The sequence below is a fragment of the Lacerta agilis genome, chromosome 2, assembly GCF_009819535.1.
Source record: "Lacerta agilis isolate rLacAgi1 chromosome 2, rLacAgi1.pri, whole genome shotgun sequence".
Classification (NCBI taxonomy): domain Eukaryota; kingdom Metazoa; phylum Chordata; class Lepidosauria; order Squamata; family Lacertidae; genus Lacerta; species Lacerta agilis.
The window spans coordinates 9,421,112-9,439,123 of record NC_046313.1 but is presented as its reverse complement, the minus strand read 5'-3'; positions in this window follow the sequence as shown (position 1 = coordinate 9,439,123).

The window sequence follows — 18,012 nt, the reverse complement described above, 5'->3', positions numbered from 1 at the left end:
TGGGGAAAACAATAAAATGTAAGATGTGATTTGGGAAGTATGGTACAAAAATGATAAGAATGCAATAATATTTAGGTAAAAGATTATAAAATCAAAGTAGAATAAAACAGGCAGAAGAAATACATATTTAACGAAACAGAAGGGGGAGTTGAGGGCAGTCAGGGGAGGTGTGGGTTGGAGGGGACTAGGACTTATACATGTTTTTGTGATAATGATGATTGTGTGGAATATAAAATTGTAAAATTCAATTAAATTTTTTTTTAATGAAATCCTAGAGAGCCACTGCCAGTCAGTGTAGACAACGCTGAGCTAGATAGAACAATGAGCTGTCTCTGTACAAGGCAGTTTTCTATGTTTCATGTTGTGCTTGAAGTTTCCCATCTCACTCCATCCCCTTCTTCCACTTTGCTGGGATTAATTGCCAGTGAACTTCACACACACACACACACACACAGGAGCAGGGTCTGCTGCTGTCACATCCAATTTACCCCAGAGGGCCATTTCGCATATCATAGAAAAGACGGGTCCTCCCATTCCTCTTCCACAGCACTCTGGCTGTACTGTATCTGTTATGTAAGTACGAAGATTCATGGTTTTTTTCCTGTAATGTGTAATGCATCCAAGCTACAGATCTGAGCTTGTTGTTTCCATAGCCCTATAGACCAGGGGCAGTCAGTGTGGCATGATCCTGTTCTTTGTCTCTTTATCATACACCTAGCATGGGATGTACTTACTTAAAATATCTGCGGCACAACTTCCCGTCCATCAAGGACCCCGCGGCAGCAGTTAACAGCAACAGCAAGACACCATTTTTAAAATGCACAGTGCGGTGACAAATGACATCACACACTGCTATCTATACACTAGGTGTTGGGTGCATTTGGACATAATGACAAACAGTGTTGGCTGGTGCCTGTTGAAACTGGCAGAGCGGAAGGAAGGAGGCCACCAGTAGGTGGAGCCAGAGCCAGTGACAGGTGGGCTAATTAATTCTAGTTGTGTTCCCAGCTTCCTCCTTAATGAGTTGTACAAAGGCAACACAGGCTAAGGAGGAGGAGGAGGAAGGTGACAGCCAGAGCCACCCCTCTGATTCGGTTTAAGAAGGCAGGTTGGTAGCGGCTGGCAGTGCTGTCAAGTATCCTGTTTTCCCCGGGATTCTCCCTTATTTCAAGCACTTTCCCACTGCTCTCCCTTATTTTTTATTTCCCTTAAATTTCCCGTTTTTAATGGAAGTAGCTCCTCCCCTGCTGGCCAGGGACTGGGTGGGAAGACCTCTCCTACTTGGAGAGAGAAGCCTCAGCCCTCAAAGCAAGTGGGAGCCGTTTCCCATGCTTACAGGGGGGTGTATTTCTCCCCCTGCATCTGCCCCTATCCGTTGCCGCCGAGCCCCTCAGCCGGCCAATAGGGTTAGCTGGCGGGCGGAGCCTGGCTGCCTTTGAGCAGCTGCTGCTTCCTGTCCTGTTTTGATAGGATCAGACAAGAAGATGGTGGGGCTCCATCGCGCGGAGCACATGGCTGCCCTCCTCTTCGCTGGCTGCCCTCCTCTTTGCTCCGCTCCGAGTCCGAGCCTTAGCCCGCTTGGAGTTTACATTGCTGCTCCGCCCACTTTTGCTTCTGGCTCCACCCACCACTGACATGTGACTGTACCCGGGATAGGTGAGACTGCTGATCCCTTATTTTCAAATCTGAAACTTGACAGCTATGGCGGCTGGTTGAGGGTAGACAGAGGTTGCTAGGGCAGTGCCCTATTTTGCCCTAATGGATCAGCTCCCCTCCATGACTACTGGTGGAGGGGAGGTTCCATTCGGTTTCCATTTAAAGCCAAATTTATCAAATTTGCACCTTCTGAAGCAATGTGAAAACCGAAACTCAACCATCCTTAAAAATTCGCACTTATCCGAAATTTGTGATGTACTTCTCTAACCGACCTATGCTTGCAAAAATGCATATATCTGGGGGAAATAAAATGAACACACTAGTGAAAAGGACATGGGAGGAAACATTTCAGTAGGATACATTGCTTACAAAAATGTGTACATTAGATGAAACGGCATACCAAAATGTGTTCTTCAGGAGAAAACTGCACTTAAATGCGGAAGGATTTCCATGAGGGTGTTCTTTTAAAAATGAAAAAATCACAAATTGCTGCAGAAATATGGAGAACTGAATTTAAAAATGACAAAACCAACATTGATAGATTCCCCCCCCCATCCGTAATTGTGACCAACCATGGTTTACTGTTATGTGAAATGCGGAGGGCCAGCTTTGCTTTTGAGGTGGCCCCCAGCAAAGGGACCTCTAGTGGATCATCTCCTACATTTGTGGGGCCTGAGAAGAGTAGGAGTGCTCTGAATCAGGACCGGGCAGAGGAGAACCACCATGTTAATTTCCCACAATTACCCCTATGATATCCTGTAATTCTGGAGCATTGCCAAACATTTAGGAGCCTAGGAAACTGCTTTATAACAAATTATATCAGTAGTCAGTATTGTCAACACAGACCTTTCTCCAGAACTGCAGATGAAGTTTTCTCCCAGCCTGACCTGGAGATACCAGGGATTGAAACCTAGGCGTTCTGCCTCAAAAGCATGTGTTACCCCTGAGCTACAACCTCACCAACTGCAGTTCCCAGAATCAGCAGTTCGCTTGTTTTTTTAAAGGAAGGCCAAAGCAGGTATTGGTAACAGCCCCATCAACTAACTGCCCAAGGATACTATATGCTGGTGTTAGGCATGAGAATGGGCCACAGAGATCACAGGCCTCGAGTGACCCCATGCATGTGCGGGGAAGAGATTAGAAGCTTCCACTTCAAATTTCCATTTGGCCAACTTGACCGAAGGCAGCAAATATTGCACTGTGAAAGCAACAACATCGCAAACCACGATTCTGTACAAACCGCAGCATTTGGATGAAGCAGCGGGCAATGGTTTGCCACAGATTTGAAGTGGGAGCTTCTGACTTGTCCCCTCAGTTGTGAAGGAGAAGACGTGCAAACGTGTGGCCTGCCATGGCTCCAAACCATCATTTACAGGATTGTCTGGACTGAGCAGTGTGGAAGAAGAAAAAGAAGAAGAAGAAGAAGAGAAGAAGAAGAAGAAGAAGAAGAAGAAGAAGAAGAAGAAGAAGAAGAAGAAGAAGAAGAAGAGGAGGAGGAGGAGGAGTTTGGATTTGATATTCCGCTTTTCACTACCCAAAGGAGTCTCAAAGCGGCTCACATTCTCCTTTCCCTTTCTCCCCCACAACAAACACTCTGTGAGGTAAGTGGGGCTGAGAGACTTCAAAGAAGTGTGACTAGTCCAAGGTCACTCAGCAGCTGCATGTGGAGGAGCGGAGACGCGAACCCGGTTCCCCAGATTACGAGTCTACCACTCTTCACCACTACACCACACTGGTGTTCTCTGTGGCTTCTGTAGCATCAATTTCCACCCCTGTTCATCTTCCACTGTCCCTCTTTTCTCTCTGTGTTCTATTTGCTTTTCACATTTGCCGTTTTATGTTGGTAGGTCTGTTGACAACCCTTTTGGCTCTAAAAATCACCATCAAGTTTGTTTGTTTGTTTGTTGCAGAATGCCTCGTGTGAGCTAGGTGCCCTGTTAAAAAGGTAAAGGTTAAAGGACCCCTGACAGTTAAGTCCAGTCACAGATGACTCTGGGGTTGCAGTGCTCATCTCACTTTACAGGCCGAGGGAGCCGGCGTTTGTCCACAGACAGTTTTTCTGGGTCATGTGGCCGGCATGACTAAGCCGCTTCTGGCGAACCAGAGCAGTGCACAGAAACACCGTTTACCTTCCCGCCGGAGCGGTACCTATTAATCTACTTGCGTTTTTTGGCATGCTTTCAAACTGTTAGGTTGGCAGGATCTGGGACCGAGCAATGGGAGCTCACCCCGTCGCGGGGATTTGAACCACTGACCTTCTGATCAGCAAGCCCAAGAGCCTCAGTGTTTTAGACCACAGCGCCATTAAAAAGGCATTTGGGATGGCGGCATAGGATCGTGGGTCTGTGCAGCACAATCGTCAGCTAATTTAGGCAGCTTCCAAACCCAGGTGTTAATAGTTGAACACAGGTAGTTAAGGTGTTGCCAATGAGCCATTGGCAACAGGTTTGGATGTTTGTTTCATTAACCATTCAGATTTCCCCTGGAAGGAGAGGTGAAATCCAGATTAAATTGGGAAGGGGTGGGGATACAGGCTAGCATTTTGATGGCAAGGGCATCATGTGGATACTGGGGGCTGGGGGGCGGGACTTGCCTGCATGAGAAGCCAGGATCCCGCAATAAACACCTGTCGGGAAGCACCCTCTATCAAGGTCAGATTGCTCAGACACCAGCAGGTTTTGGGGGGTGGTCGTGGGGGTCCTTTGTGCAGTCCATAGATTGTGAAACCTCAAGGCTCTCCTCTCCTTCACACATGAAGGGAGGAGATTTCCACCTCTAATTTCCTGCCGACCATTGTATGTGGCAGAAGCAGAGGAAAAATAAGTGGATTTTTCCAACCTTGTCTCCCTTGGCTGTTTTCTGCCACAATTCTTGATGTGCTAGAGACCCCTGCTGGCCACTTGTCAGACAAGAGGAGCAAAAACTCCCCTCCCCAGTTCGCATTCCCTATAAATGACAAACAAAATCCCCCTTCTCTCCAAGAGGAATCTGGAGGCACTGGAGGGTTTGTGTTGGAGGGTTCATAGCTTCAGCAGCTCCTTATTTATGTCGTCCAACAAAAAGAGAGCTGCTGTCAGTTAAATGAAGCATAGACAATGCATTCAGGTGAAGCCGAAAAAAAGGAAGAAGAAAAAAGCCTGCTCTTTTTGCTGTTGCAGAATCCACCATTTTCCGATATGTCCTGAGATTGTCCTAGACGGGGGTGGGGGTGGGAGACTGCTGGAGGGGTTGTTAGTCACACTCCCATTTTCCAATGACAGGATCAAAACGGAAAGGGCGATCTAGTTCAGTCTGTGGCTCTGCTACCATGTGGGTGAAAATCCAAAGCGAGACCAGATGGGAAATTCAGCCATGGGGTGCTGGCTGGATGATTAGGTGGCAGCAGTGGGTGGTCCCCTAGGGCAGTGCTGGTGCGGAGGGAAATGCTGGCAACCAACCCACAGGCTACACAAGTCAACAAATTATTTGCTTGAGTGACATGCAGAAGGAGTTTGGCAACTAGGGGTTGGATCCGACGTTAGTTATACTCAGAGTAGAGCCACTGACATCAAAGGACGTAACTAACCCATAGGCTGCAATCCTGCATTCACTTACCTAGGAGTAAGGATGGAAGAATCTGCCAATTTCTCGTTGTTCCCATTCCGTTCTCCCCATTTCCGCAGCGATTTGCAATTTGTTTCTTTATTTTAAATCCTCGTGAAATTTTTCTTCTTTCACTTTCTATTTGCTTGTTCAAAGGTTCAATCTAAGTCTGCTGTTAGGATACGAATAATAAAAGGAAAGTATAACTGTACGTTAAGTTATTATAATATCACGAAATGCAGAGAGGATAATTGGAGGTTTGAGAAGGTGTTAGTATAAGTGTGGATAGTTATTATGTATGTAAGCATTTATGTTTGACGTAAAAGTATGTAAGTAGTTATGTGAGAAGATGTGAATGTATTTGATGTGTGTGTGTTTTTTTGTTTTTTGTATGATGTGTATCATTTTAAACAATAAAGAGACAGATTATTAAAATAAAATAAAATAAAATAAATCCTCGTGAAAACTGGCCAGTGTGAATTCTTCCTCCTAACACGGGCATTTTTGTACACCATTTTGGCTAGCAGGCACATTTTTGCAAGGAGATCCCCCCCCCCCGTGAGAATGCATTTCAGCATCTCATTTGCCCCGAATGTATGCATTCGGCTAAAATGCATTTTTTTTTGTCCACGTGGTTTGTTTAGGAGTATATATACCCTGGTCTGGAGAAGGAACTGGCAAACCACTCCAGTATTTTGCCAAGAGAACTCCGTGGACGTCAAAAAGGAGAAGCTTTGAGGAGAAAGTGAGAGCTTCCAAGGCATGCTCTGGTTCATGGGGTGACGGAGAGTTGAACAAAACAACAATACCCTGATCACTAAGAATCACAATAGAACAGACAATGAGACAATAGTCACCACAGAGGGGCAAAGGTGTATACGGTATATGTTTCTCCACTTTGTTCTCTGATGTTCCAACAAACACCATTCTGTAGCTGAGTCTCCTGGCCTAGAAGTGTCTGCTGAAGCAGCTAGATGCTAGTCCCATAAGCCAGGACTTCCACACTAGGTGGACACTGGACACTGCTGATGTCCCATCCATCCATCAACCTTTTATTGGCATCAAACAAACAAACAAACATACAAAACAGAAGCGGATTAATACTAACCCTGCTGATGTCTCTCACAGGACCTGGCTCTAGTGAAAGGTAGGGGAGATGCTACACGCTTCCCTCCCCATTCTCAGATGTTTAGTTGGAGAACTGCATCGCAAAATTCAGGAAAGTGTACATTTCTACGGCTAACTGAATTTTGGTTCACGTATCGGTCCAAGAAATGTACATTAGGCACTTTCTCAATTAAGAAATCAATTTCTTCCCCCACCCCCTACCCAACAGTAGGCAAGCACAGTGTGACTTCGTGCTGTTAGCTTTCATACTTGAGAATAAGACCTTTTGCTTTCGGTGGTACTTACTTCTGAGTAGGCACCCAGAGAATTGCTGTTAGTGGTCGGTTTGCAGACAGAGAGGTGCTGCGGGGGTCAAGCTTGATGCGTAACAATTTGTATCTTCTTCTTTTTTAACCTTACAACTCTTCCTTGTAAGAAGAAGAAGAGTTTGGATTTGATATCCCGCTTTTCACTACCCGAAGGAGTCTCAAAGTGCCTAACATTCTCCTTTCCCTTCCTCCCCCACAACAAACACTCTGTGAGGTGAGTGGGGCTGAGAGACTTCAAAGAAGTGTGACTAGCCCAAGGTCACCCAGCAGCTGCATGTGGAGGAGCGGGGAAGTGAACCCGGTTCACCAGATTACGAATCTACTGCTCTTAACCACTACACCACACTGTAACCATGGGAGCACGCTGTATTTATCCAGTTGTGAGGGAGAGACACTCTGTGCATGCTTAAAGGCTATCTCTTTATTTAACGTATTCCTGGGAAGTGTCCTTTTCCATCTTCATTTCCCCAGCAGATTCAAACCATCACCTTTTCTGTGAAACTTTTGCCTTAGCCTTTCACTGCTATTCCTCAGTTGAAATAAACCCAAAGCACACAGAACAGTAGTTGCTCATATTCCCCTTTCTTTTCCTCTCTGTGCTGTCTTCCCTCTACCTGGTCCAAATGCAGAAGGTAAACTGTGCTACCAAATATAGACTGTAAATTGTCCTGTTGTGGTCGTGTCCTGCATGCTTAGAGGTTTCCCATTGTCATCTGTTTGGCCAACAGTGAGAAGAGGATGCTGGAGTAGATCACCCCTTGCTGGGATCTAGCAAGGCTCTTCTTTTGTTCTTACTGCAATTGTGTGAGTAGATCCCATTCGTCAACAGTGACTAGTTCCCCGTTTGCAAGATTTCTATGGGCATTCTTTCTCCCTCTCGTTCTTCCATGGAAAGAAGGGCTGTATGCTTTTCTTCAGGCTGCAGAACTCGTGACAAAGTAGGTTTGCAAGAAAGTGACACATGCAGAGAGACTGTAACGCAAGTGAAAAATTGCACATACAGAAAGGACCAGTCAAAATGGTAGGATTCTGATGTGAGCAATGCCATATCACAAAAGTAATCCTATTGCAATGCAGCACATATGTGTTACAACATTTGTATGTGGTGGGCAATATTGTGCAGTCCTGTTTTTTGTATTTAATAGCTCATTTATTCATTGTCAAAATGTTCTGAGTTCTGTTTTTGGTTTTTAATGATAGGCTGGTATAGCGTTATAGCATTATTGTTATTGTTGTTGTTGTTGTTCAGTCGTTCAGTCGTGTCCGACTCTTCGTGACCCCATGGACCAGAGCATGCCAGGCATGCCTATCCTTCACTGCCTCTCGCAGTTTGGCCAAACTCATGTTAGTAGCTTCGAGAACACTGTCCAACCATCTCATCCTCTGTCGTCCCCTTCTCCTTGTGCCCTCCATCTTTCCCAACATCAGGGTCTTTTCCAGGGAGTCTTCTCTAGCATTATTGTAGTGTGGTGTTAAAGCATTATAGCACCATAATAAAAAGCAGCACTATATCAGAACAGTGTTACAGCACTATACCGCTCCTTCGTTGAATATGTCTTAGTGATAATTTAAAAAAAATTTTTTAAAAAAAAACCACGATATAAAATGAACCACGAAGGTTACTGAATGTGTGCGGAGTTTCAAATGTTCCACCCACAGCAGCTATGCCATGCCTACCAGTTTGGACAGAACATAGCAGGATATACACATAGGAAAATCACAATACACAACACAATGGTGTTGCAAGTCAATCACAATTCTGCCTACAATGGAAGATCAATGATTGGATAAGCACTAGGGGCTACCTGTCTGAAAGCAGCCTTAGAGCATCATCATTCTACCCCCTGAAGCAGGACTAATGCTCAGAACTAGCCTATGTTTTGGAACAGCCAAGCCTTGTACATTAAAATAAAAGAGATGCTTATAGCATCTTTTGAGTGTTAGCATTATATGATTTCCCTAAGCTGCAAGGCAGCCACAGAGAACTCCTTGGTGCTCCAACAGGGACCGACGACAGAAGCAATTGGACAAAGCTGCAGGAGATACTGGAGTCCCCGTCTTCCCATCTTGGCTTCCATTGTCACACCCCCCCCCCCCTGATGCCTTCCACTGCAGGCAAACAAAAGCACAGCAGTTACGGCATACTTGCATGAATACCCATATATCAATATCCACACACAGGCTCGCATGTTTCAGCAAAAACGTTGAGGGCAGCTTCAATAGAACATCTTGCAAAGCATCGTAAAGGAGCAGTAAACCACCAGGATAAAAGCAATTCTTAACGCGGGGAGTTAATGAAACAGAGAGACTAACTAGTACAGTACAGTGGCATGGCTACGGGGTGCAGAAGTGGGGAGGAGGAGGAGGATGCTGAGTGGAAGAGCCCGAGGACCTCCTCGTTTTGGTGTGCGCAACGGGAGAGTATAGTTGAACCCCTCTCTCGCCATTTTAATGCCGCTGCAGTTGCCAGGACATTTGCCATCGGGCTGCACTGCAACCCAGCTCTCATCCCAGGGCGGGGGTAAAGAAGAGAGCAAGAAACAGCTTGGACAGCGGAGAAGCCTTGTCAGCCTCACCAGCGTGCCGATTTATTTCTCTTTCTCTTTGAAAGTTCACTTATGCCCACCAGTGCTTCTGGACATGGGAATATTTTAAAGGTGCATCCAGGCTGCCAATGTTTTGCAGGCGGGGTTAAAGCACATACTGTAACTTCAGCTTTGGACAGTTAAAGCGGATTAAAGGGCTCCGCACCCTGGCATGATCAATTCACTTTAAGAAAGAAAGGGCAGCAACTGTAGAATTACACAAGTTCAAGAAGTGATCCCCCAAACCCAGTGAAATAATTCCTCTGGGGGTAACTAAGTAAATCACTGTGACTAAATTTAACAGCCCCAGCAGGGAAGTCTTAACCCACTTAGGGTTTATTCCTCTAGTCCAGGCCTCCATTCCAAGAATATGGGCTGCAGATGTTATAACTAATATTCCTGAGCCACAGAAATCTTCCCAGCTGGTTTCTGCCCAGTAGGGGCCTGGCCCATCTGTTGTTCGTCATTCCTCTGGTTACTTTTCACCTTCTGTCCTTTAAGGCTTCTGAGTGCCGGGCTCTGCCCAGCTATGGGGCATCTGAGCTGCCTCCAGCTGGTGTATTGAGCCTCGCGTTTCTTGAGGCTGCGAACTCCCACAGTGGGCCTCTCTGGATCAGAGCTCCAAGGGGACCTCACCTGCAGAGAAGCAGCTTAATCCACATCTGCGGAGTTTAGTTCCCAGAGTCAGCGATGAGGGAGCAGTAGCTTGAGATGGCAGTGAAATGAGAGTACCGAAAAAAAGAAGCAAGACTGATTTATGGGTATGAGAGAGCGCAGCCCCCAAACTGGCAGGCTCATCATGACCTCCAAGAAGCCAACTCAAGGATGAGTATGCAGAGAGTATTAATGCCAGCAGACAGGAGCGTAGGGAGCCACTTTGCCAACCTGGGTGGCAAAGCGGGGGCATCCCCCTGGGGGCGGGGCACCGCTCCCTAGTGCGCACCGTGACATCATGGCGCACGTGCGCAGCATCCCAAATAGACTGCGCATGTGTAGTCCCCCCCAAGATGGCGGGCGCGAGAGGCCAGCCCCCCTTCCGTGCAGTGGCACGGCAAGTTTTAAGGCTGCAGCACGCGAACAGCAGCACAGACGCTGTGCTGCTGTTCACGCGCTGCAGCCTTAAAATTTTCCGCGCACTGGCGGCACCGATCGCGGGGGCAGGGTGCCAAGTGTCACCCCTCCTGTGGGACCCGGGGTGGCCTGCCCCCACCGCCCCCCTTGCTCCGCCCCTGCCAACAGAGGATGCAAGGCTACATTCCTTTCTGGACTGCCCTCAGGGAGGCCACTTGCCAGGGGTGGCTGCGATCAGAGGCAAAAATGGATGGAACAACAAGGGCAGGGTTGCCATCTTTGTTCTGGCAAAATACAGGATGGGACGGGATGGTTTGGGGACAATAAAAAAAATTCATTTGGTGCTGAAGTGACTTCTCTCTCCCTCCCCCCATTTTTTTATTGATTTTCATACAATTTAACAAATTCAATTCAGTTTCAGTGACTTCAAAGCAATCCATTACAATCTACTCCAGCCTAGCAGGATGGCCCCTTTGTCACACACACATGAGCAGTGCACGCACACAAACAAACACGCACATGAATTTGTAAATCTGTCTGTGCTTGGCTACCCCAGAGCTCAAATACGGACCATCCACACACCCTTTAAACACATGCATTTGAAGAGGATCCCTAACTTGGCACACACACACACACACAGAGAGAGAGAGAGAGAGAGAGAGAGAGAGAGAGAGAGAGAGAGAGAGAGAGAGGAGAAGAAGAAGAAGAAGAAGAAGGCCTGAAATACAGGACAAAACTGTATCAATACAGGAAGTGGCATTTTTCATTGAAATACAGGATAATCCTATATTATACCGGACAGGCACCCCTAAACAAAGGTGGCTGATTCCTTTCTACAGCAGCCTAGTTTGCATCCATACTTACACACCCGTGTCTGTTGTAAACGGAAAATCACAGGTGTGGAACTGCCCAGCCACCTGGCCCTTGGGGATAATCCCACTGGTTTCTGCAGAGTTAAATAAAAGAAGTCCAGCCACTGGAGCAAGGACAAGACAGGGTTTATTGCGCAATAGGTTACAGTCAAACTGCACACCCAGAGTAGCGTTACAAGAACTTTTAAAAACTCCTATCATATCCCAGAATACAGTTCGGAAACATCATTACTACATCACTAAAACATCATCACTACATCATGAAAGGGAAGGGTTATACATGATTAACATATAGGAAAAACAAGATTAACATATGGGGGAAACAGAGCAATATCAGGGAGATAGCCCTGAGAAGTGTGAATGGGTGTTAAGTATTGGCAAGGATACCTTGAGCACTTATCTGGGAGAGAACAATGGGATTCCAGCTAAGGGATATTAGCCCGGTGGCTTCCTGAAGCACCCAGAGATTACCTGCTGAGGCATTTCCCTGTGTACGTGGTCTCTCGCCTACTGGATCATGGCAGAGAGGTGGGTTCCCTTAAGGGCATCACTCCATACCCCAATGAATTTGAATTTGCTCGGGAGGAGACTTTGCTTGGGTGACCCCCCCCCCATAATTTCCGTAACACTGTTCTACATCCAGGGCAGCAAGAGGCATGGTCACATTTCAAAGGCACATTCCAAGCAGGTAAAAACACTACCAAGGAAAGTGAGGCGCAGGACTTGTGTGTGTGGGGGGGTGTTTCCTAGAGAGAGTCATGATGGGGGCCAGATTGAGAAGCCTGGTGAACCCCATTTGCCACCCGGGTCTAAGTTTCTCCCCCCCCCCAACCCCCGCTGTAAAGGAGAATAGCATTTGCAAAGCGGCAGGACCAATTTGGAAAGCACCGTTGCTGCGTTCCTTGTAAAAGTCTTCATCCAAGACTGAGCTCTGAATAAAACAGTTCTGGGAAATTGTTGCAAAAGCCAGCTACAGTAAGGTCCTTTTGGTTACTTATTGTTCCCGTTGAGTAAACATTTCTACACAGATCTCTCCCCATCTCTCCACTCCATCATCACAATCCTAGGAAATATTTTCAATTATATTTTTTAAGTGTTTCTCCTTTCCCCCGAAAACAAAGGCAAGTAAGTATGTATAAATGAAATGTGGCACTAAAAAGGGGGACAAAGCATCAGTCAGGGGGAGGAACATGGGAAGCTCCCTTATTATTGAGTTTGACCACTGGACCATCTAGAGCAGTACAGTATTGTCTGCAGCAGCGTTTCCCAATCTTGGGTCTCCAGCTGTTGTTGGACTACAACTCCTATCATCCTGAGCTAGCAGGACCAGTGTTCAGGGATGATGGGAATTGTAGTCCAAAACAGCTAGAGACCCAAATTGGTCTACACTCACCGGCAGTGGCTCTCTGGGGTTTCAGACACGGAACCTTCCCATCACTGGGCAGAGATGCTGGGGACTGAAGCAGGGACCATTTGCATGAAAGGCAGATGCTACTGTTACTGAGCCCCACAGCCCCACTCTGAAGGCCAACTGCTTACCCAGCATTTCAGCACATGGAACGTCCAAACGGTTCTATTGGGAGTGGGCTGGAGTCACACCACGAATGAAGAACCCATTATGACTTTATTAAGATCATTACTATGGCACAGTTGGAAGCTGCTGGATAAACAAAAACCGACCCTTGTATTGAAATTTATAAAAAAAAAATTCCAAAGAATTTATTGGATTTTAATAACAAAAATACACAAAACACAAATACATACACTACAAAAACCACATAAAATGCACACAAACAAAACACTTAATTACTCATCCTTATCCTCTTTATAATCCTAAGCTTGGGACTTCCTCACATCCTCTCTTTTGCGTTCATTTCTAATCTTCTTTAGTAACTTTGTAACATTGTAAAATCTACTTTCTTATATCTAATCTTAATCTTACAATTATAATCCACATATCTTAAATCCTAAATCTTATTCTTATCAAATAAAACATCAAATTCCACATCACTTCTTTTATCCTCACTTCACTTAACTTTGTTATACTGTAGCCTATATTTCTTCTGATTCCAATTTCAAATATATATATAAAAAATCAACACATATTAACAAATATCTAAGTATTTCTTCCATCTCATAGTCCGTTTTCCCTCTGGTGTGGGGTACCGTGATCAGCCTTTATAAAATCCCCATTAAATCATACTTTTCGGTCCAAAAATGTGGTTTAAAGACTCACAGAACCATGATCAGCCTTTGTAAAATCCCCATTAAATCATACTTTTCAGTCCAAAAATGTGGTTTAAAGACTCACAGAACGTAACTTCAAAACAACTTGAAACAATAAAAATAACATTCACTTTGTTGTGTATCTCTTACACTGCTTCCAGCATAAGTCATAATAATGCAGATTATAAATATCTTGCATTCTGAGTGAAAATCAAAACTCCATCTCTTCTCCATTGCAGCTTTTGTTTTAGCCTCAGGCTGTTTTGCTGGAGACAGAGAATGACATCCATTCTCTTCAACAGCTTAGAACAGGTACCCCCAACCTGCGGCCCTCCAGATGTTTTGGCCTACAACTCCCATCATCCCTAGCTAACAGGACCAGTGGTCAGGGATGGTGGGAAACATCTGGCGAGCCAAAAGTTGGGGGTGCCTGGCTTAGAAGAAAGAGGCACCGCACCCAACATGGATGACAACCAGCTTACCATACATAGACCTGAAATAGGTACTATCTTTCATGTGACTGTGAGCGAATCCAGTGTTTTTCAACCTTTTTTGGGCAAAGGCACACTTGTTTCATGAAAAAAATCACGAGGCACACCACCATTAGAAAATGTTAAAAAAATTAACTCTGTGCCTATATTGACTATATATAAAGTAATTCTCTTGAATTTTTCAATTTTTCCCACGGCACACCAGGCAACATCTCGCGGCACACTAGCTAATCACCTTGTGACTGATCCACACAGATACAGTCCCGTGAGGCAGCCCCATTAATGATGAACCTGGTAGGCTCTTCTCAAACTTCATGGAAATTTCCAACCATGCTTCACAGCGTTACAATACAGACACATTATAGATTTCCCACTGCAATACACATTAAACCATTATACTTAACAGGCTTTGCTTTAAAATATGACCTCTTGTTTCCGCCCTACGCTAAAGAGAACTGTTGTAAGAATTTTAAGGTATTTTATTTATATATAATAATTGTTATTAATGTACCAAAACAAATGAGGCCACATGTCTGAAAAGCAGCACAGGAGGACAGGCCTCACTGCATTTTGACTCCCAACTGACCAAGTATTTCCTTGTCTCAGGAACAAAGGGGGGGGGTTGTCCCTCCAGCTACTCAGCAGCCCTCTGCCTGAGTGATAATCTCTGGCATTCTGATACCTGTGTCAGACAAAAGGGTGTGATTAACTTGGCTGGGATATAGGGAAATGTAAATATCTTTTGTTTCACCTGATGGGTTTTTGGTGGAGGGCGAGAGGAGACATGGGGGCAGGGTCCAAGATGCTCAGATCATTGCTACCAGACCCTCCCAATTTGTGATGTAATTCTAATGTATGGAGGGGTGGTCTTGAGCTGGAGGGGGGCAATTTCAAAAAGTCTATATAGGAGCTTGTGTGCATTTGTTCGGGGTCTTTTGCTTGCAAAACACCCTGCTGCAGCAGTTCTAATAAAGGGCTACCGCCTTGCTTTGGGAGATTTTGTATTGTCTCTATTTATTAATAAGTGCTCCTGAGAGGAGGGGAGCCCTACTAAGGCTCTCCCCCGGGTTCGTGGACTTCCTTCCGGGGCTGAACCTAATTTTTATAACAGAACCAAAGAGGGAACTTTCAAGAAGAGGCATCCTTTACTCTTGGCATTCTTGTGCTTACCATGCTCCCCCCCCCAACCCCATTTTCACCAGCTCCAGACTGCCCAGGGCAGATAGGGCACTCAGCAAAGAACTGAACTCCCCACTCCTAGTTCCCTGCCTGCAACCCTAAAAACAAGAAGCCGAAACCATACGCCAGAATACTTCTGGGCAACGTTGCTAAGGGACACTCCCCAAGCCAACCCTCCAGATGGACTGCTGCACGGACTGACGTTTCTGCCTGCCTTCCAGCTCCCTTTTGGATCAAGTGGTTTATAGTGTTTTCTAAATAAATACAGTGGTGCCCCACTAGACGAAAATAATTCGTTCTACGAGTGTCTTCGTAGAGCGAATTTTTCGTCTAGCGAAGCGGCAATGCAGCGCGGAGGTTTTTGCGCCGAAAAAATTTTTTTCCATCTTGCGAGGCAACCCCATTGACTTTTTCGCCTTGCGGGGCAGCCTTCCGCTAGCGAATGCCGTTCCTCTAGCGAGTTTTTCGTCTAGCGAGGCATTCGTCTAGCGGGGCACCACTGTAAATAGAATGGCCACTCATGCATTTTGTCAACCTAGCCACCCTTTGGTTTGGGGTGCCTGACAAGCTTGGTGCGCTGTAGTTCAAGAAACGTGCTTGGCCTCTCCCGATAAATTAGCTGGGGAAAGTTTATGGAGATGAATTCTCCGCCATTACTTCTGCTCCAACCAATTACCTACCCGGAGAGGTTCACTCCCCTCAAAGCATAAACCCTTGGCAGCTGTATAATTCCTATCCACTTTTTTAATGCATATGTACAGTATATGTATATTTACTTAGTTTGAGTTGATGGCCTTTTTTACGACCGAGGTTGTAAAAGTACTAGAGGGTCCTTCTATATAGCTTGCGGTGTGCGGCCTGGCAAATCCAGGTCGGAAAGAGGGGAAGGGAAAAGACCACAAGATTGAACAAAGGAGCTGGCCTCCTTTAACCTGGGTTACATATGCACACGCGCACACATGTATACAATTGCCTCGGTTTCCCCTGCTACCTTTTGGCAATAACAAACCACAGGCAGCCACTCATGTGATGCTTTACACTTGAGTAAAACAGTTAAGTTCCATTGATTTCAGTACAACGTACCTACTACACAAAACTGTTTGCTGGATTGCAGCTTGTGTTAATAACTGCACGAGGACGTTAATGGCTGGTTACATTAAGGGTGAGCTAAGAGTCTGGGGGATGGGACGCGGGTGGCGCTGTGGTCTAAACCACTGAGCCTAGGGCTTGCCGATCAGAAGGTCGGAGGTTCGAATCCCCATGGCGGGGTGAGCTCCCGTTGCTCAGTCCCAGCTCCTGCCAACCTAGCAGTTCAAAAGCACGTCAAAGTGCAAGTAGATAAATGGGTACCGCTTCAGCGGGAAGGTAAACGGCATTTCTGTGCGCTGCTCTGGTTCGCCAGAAGCGGCTTAGTCATACTAGCCACATGACCCGGAAAAACTGTCTGCAGACAAACATCGGCTCCCTCGGCCAGTAAAGTGAGATGAGCGCCGCAACCCCAGAGTCGTTCGTGACTGGACTTAACTGTCAGGGGTCCCTTTACCTTTACCTTTTTAAGAGTCTGGGGAGATGTCTATCACAAGAGACCAGGGCCCTGCGGGATTTGGCATCTTTCCGCAGGGCCTGCAAGACGGAGCTGTTCCACCTGGCCTTTGGGTTGGTTTCTGTTTGATATTTATGCTTCATTCTTTTATTGGTGGGTTATTTGAAAATGAGACTGCAGTTTTAATATTGAATTTTTAAATTTGTATTTTAATCTGTTATTTTAAATTGATTGTGTTTATGTTTTTGCTGTGATTTTAATTAGTTAGCCGCCCTGAGCCCAGTTTTTGGCTGGGAAGGGCGGGGTATAAATAAAATTTTATTATTATTATTATTATTATTATTATTATTATTATTATTATTATGTCTGATTCAAACTTCAGATCAAGCATGCATTCCCTGAATGGCCTTCAGTAGGCTGCTTTCTCTAAGCAAAAATCCACCCCTATAACCCACTGTCTGTAAAATGGGGGTGATAATAATATGGGTTGCAAAGGCTTTGGAGAAAGCCTGTCCTCTCCCTCATGTACCACTTAAAAGTTAATATCCAGCTATGCCAATATAAAGGCTGCTGCGCTTATCTTTATTTCTGCTCTCTGCCTCCTAAGGGACCTGCTTGTTCTAAATTAAGGCTGGAGATGGAACTAACTCTTGTTTTTTATATATATTTTAAAAATGGATGCGATGGTTTGTTTTTTTAAAGCAGATTTTCCAGCTGTATAAAATCTCCACCAGACACCCCACACTTAAAGAAGAAAATCCAAATAGCACTAAGCATGCTTTGCTCCATGCTTTCGTTCCATATCAGCGGCAATTTCTCCATAGAAGTCAATAGCTCTTATCTATATAATATAGTATCGAACAGCACAATCCAATGGCATGAAAGATATCTTGTCCTGAAAGATGTCTGTCTATTCCTGCTGCCTCATCAAACTTGTGCTACCTATACGAGAATATCTCATCTGGTTTTCACCAAAGCTGTTGTCTTAAACTGGTCTGTTTTACATAGCAGTCAATGGGTGGAATTCAGCGTAGTACAAAAGAGATTGCTCTGTCCGAACAAGTACAGTATTTCTGCTTGCCTGGTAGAACGATCTCCCCTCTCCTCCCTCCATGCGTTATTCTGGGGGGATTCTCTAACCCCTCATAGCCAATTGTTGTGGGGAGTGTGCAATGGATGTAGGGGACAGGGGGGGGGGAAGCATCAGTTGGATCAGTTCTGCCTGGCCTTCAAATTGAATTAGCCTGATTCTCTATTCCCTTTCCCCTTTCCACTTCTATGAAGAAACCCTTTCTGGGACCCCACATTTAAATTATTATTCACACACCTCCTTGCTAATAGGACCAACTTGGCCAGTTAGCTCTGGTGATT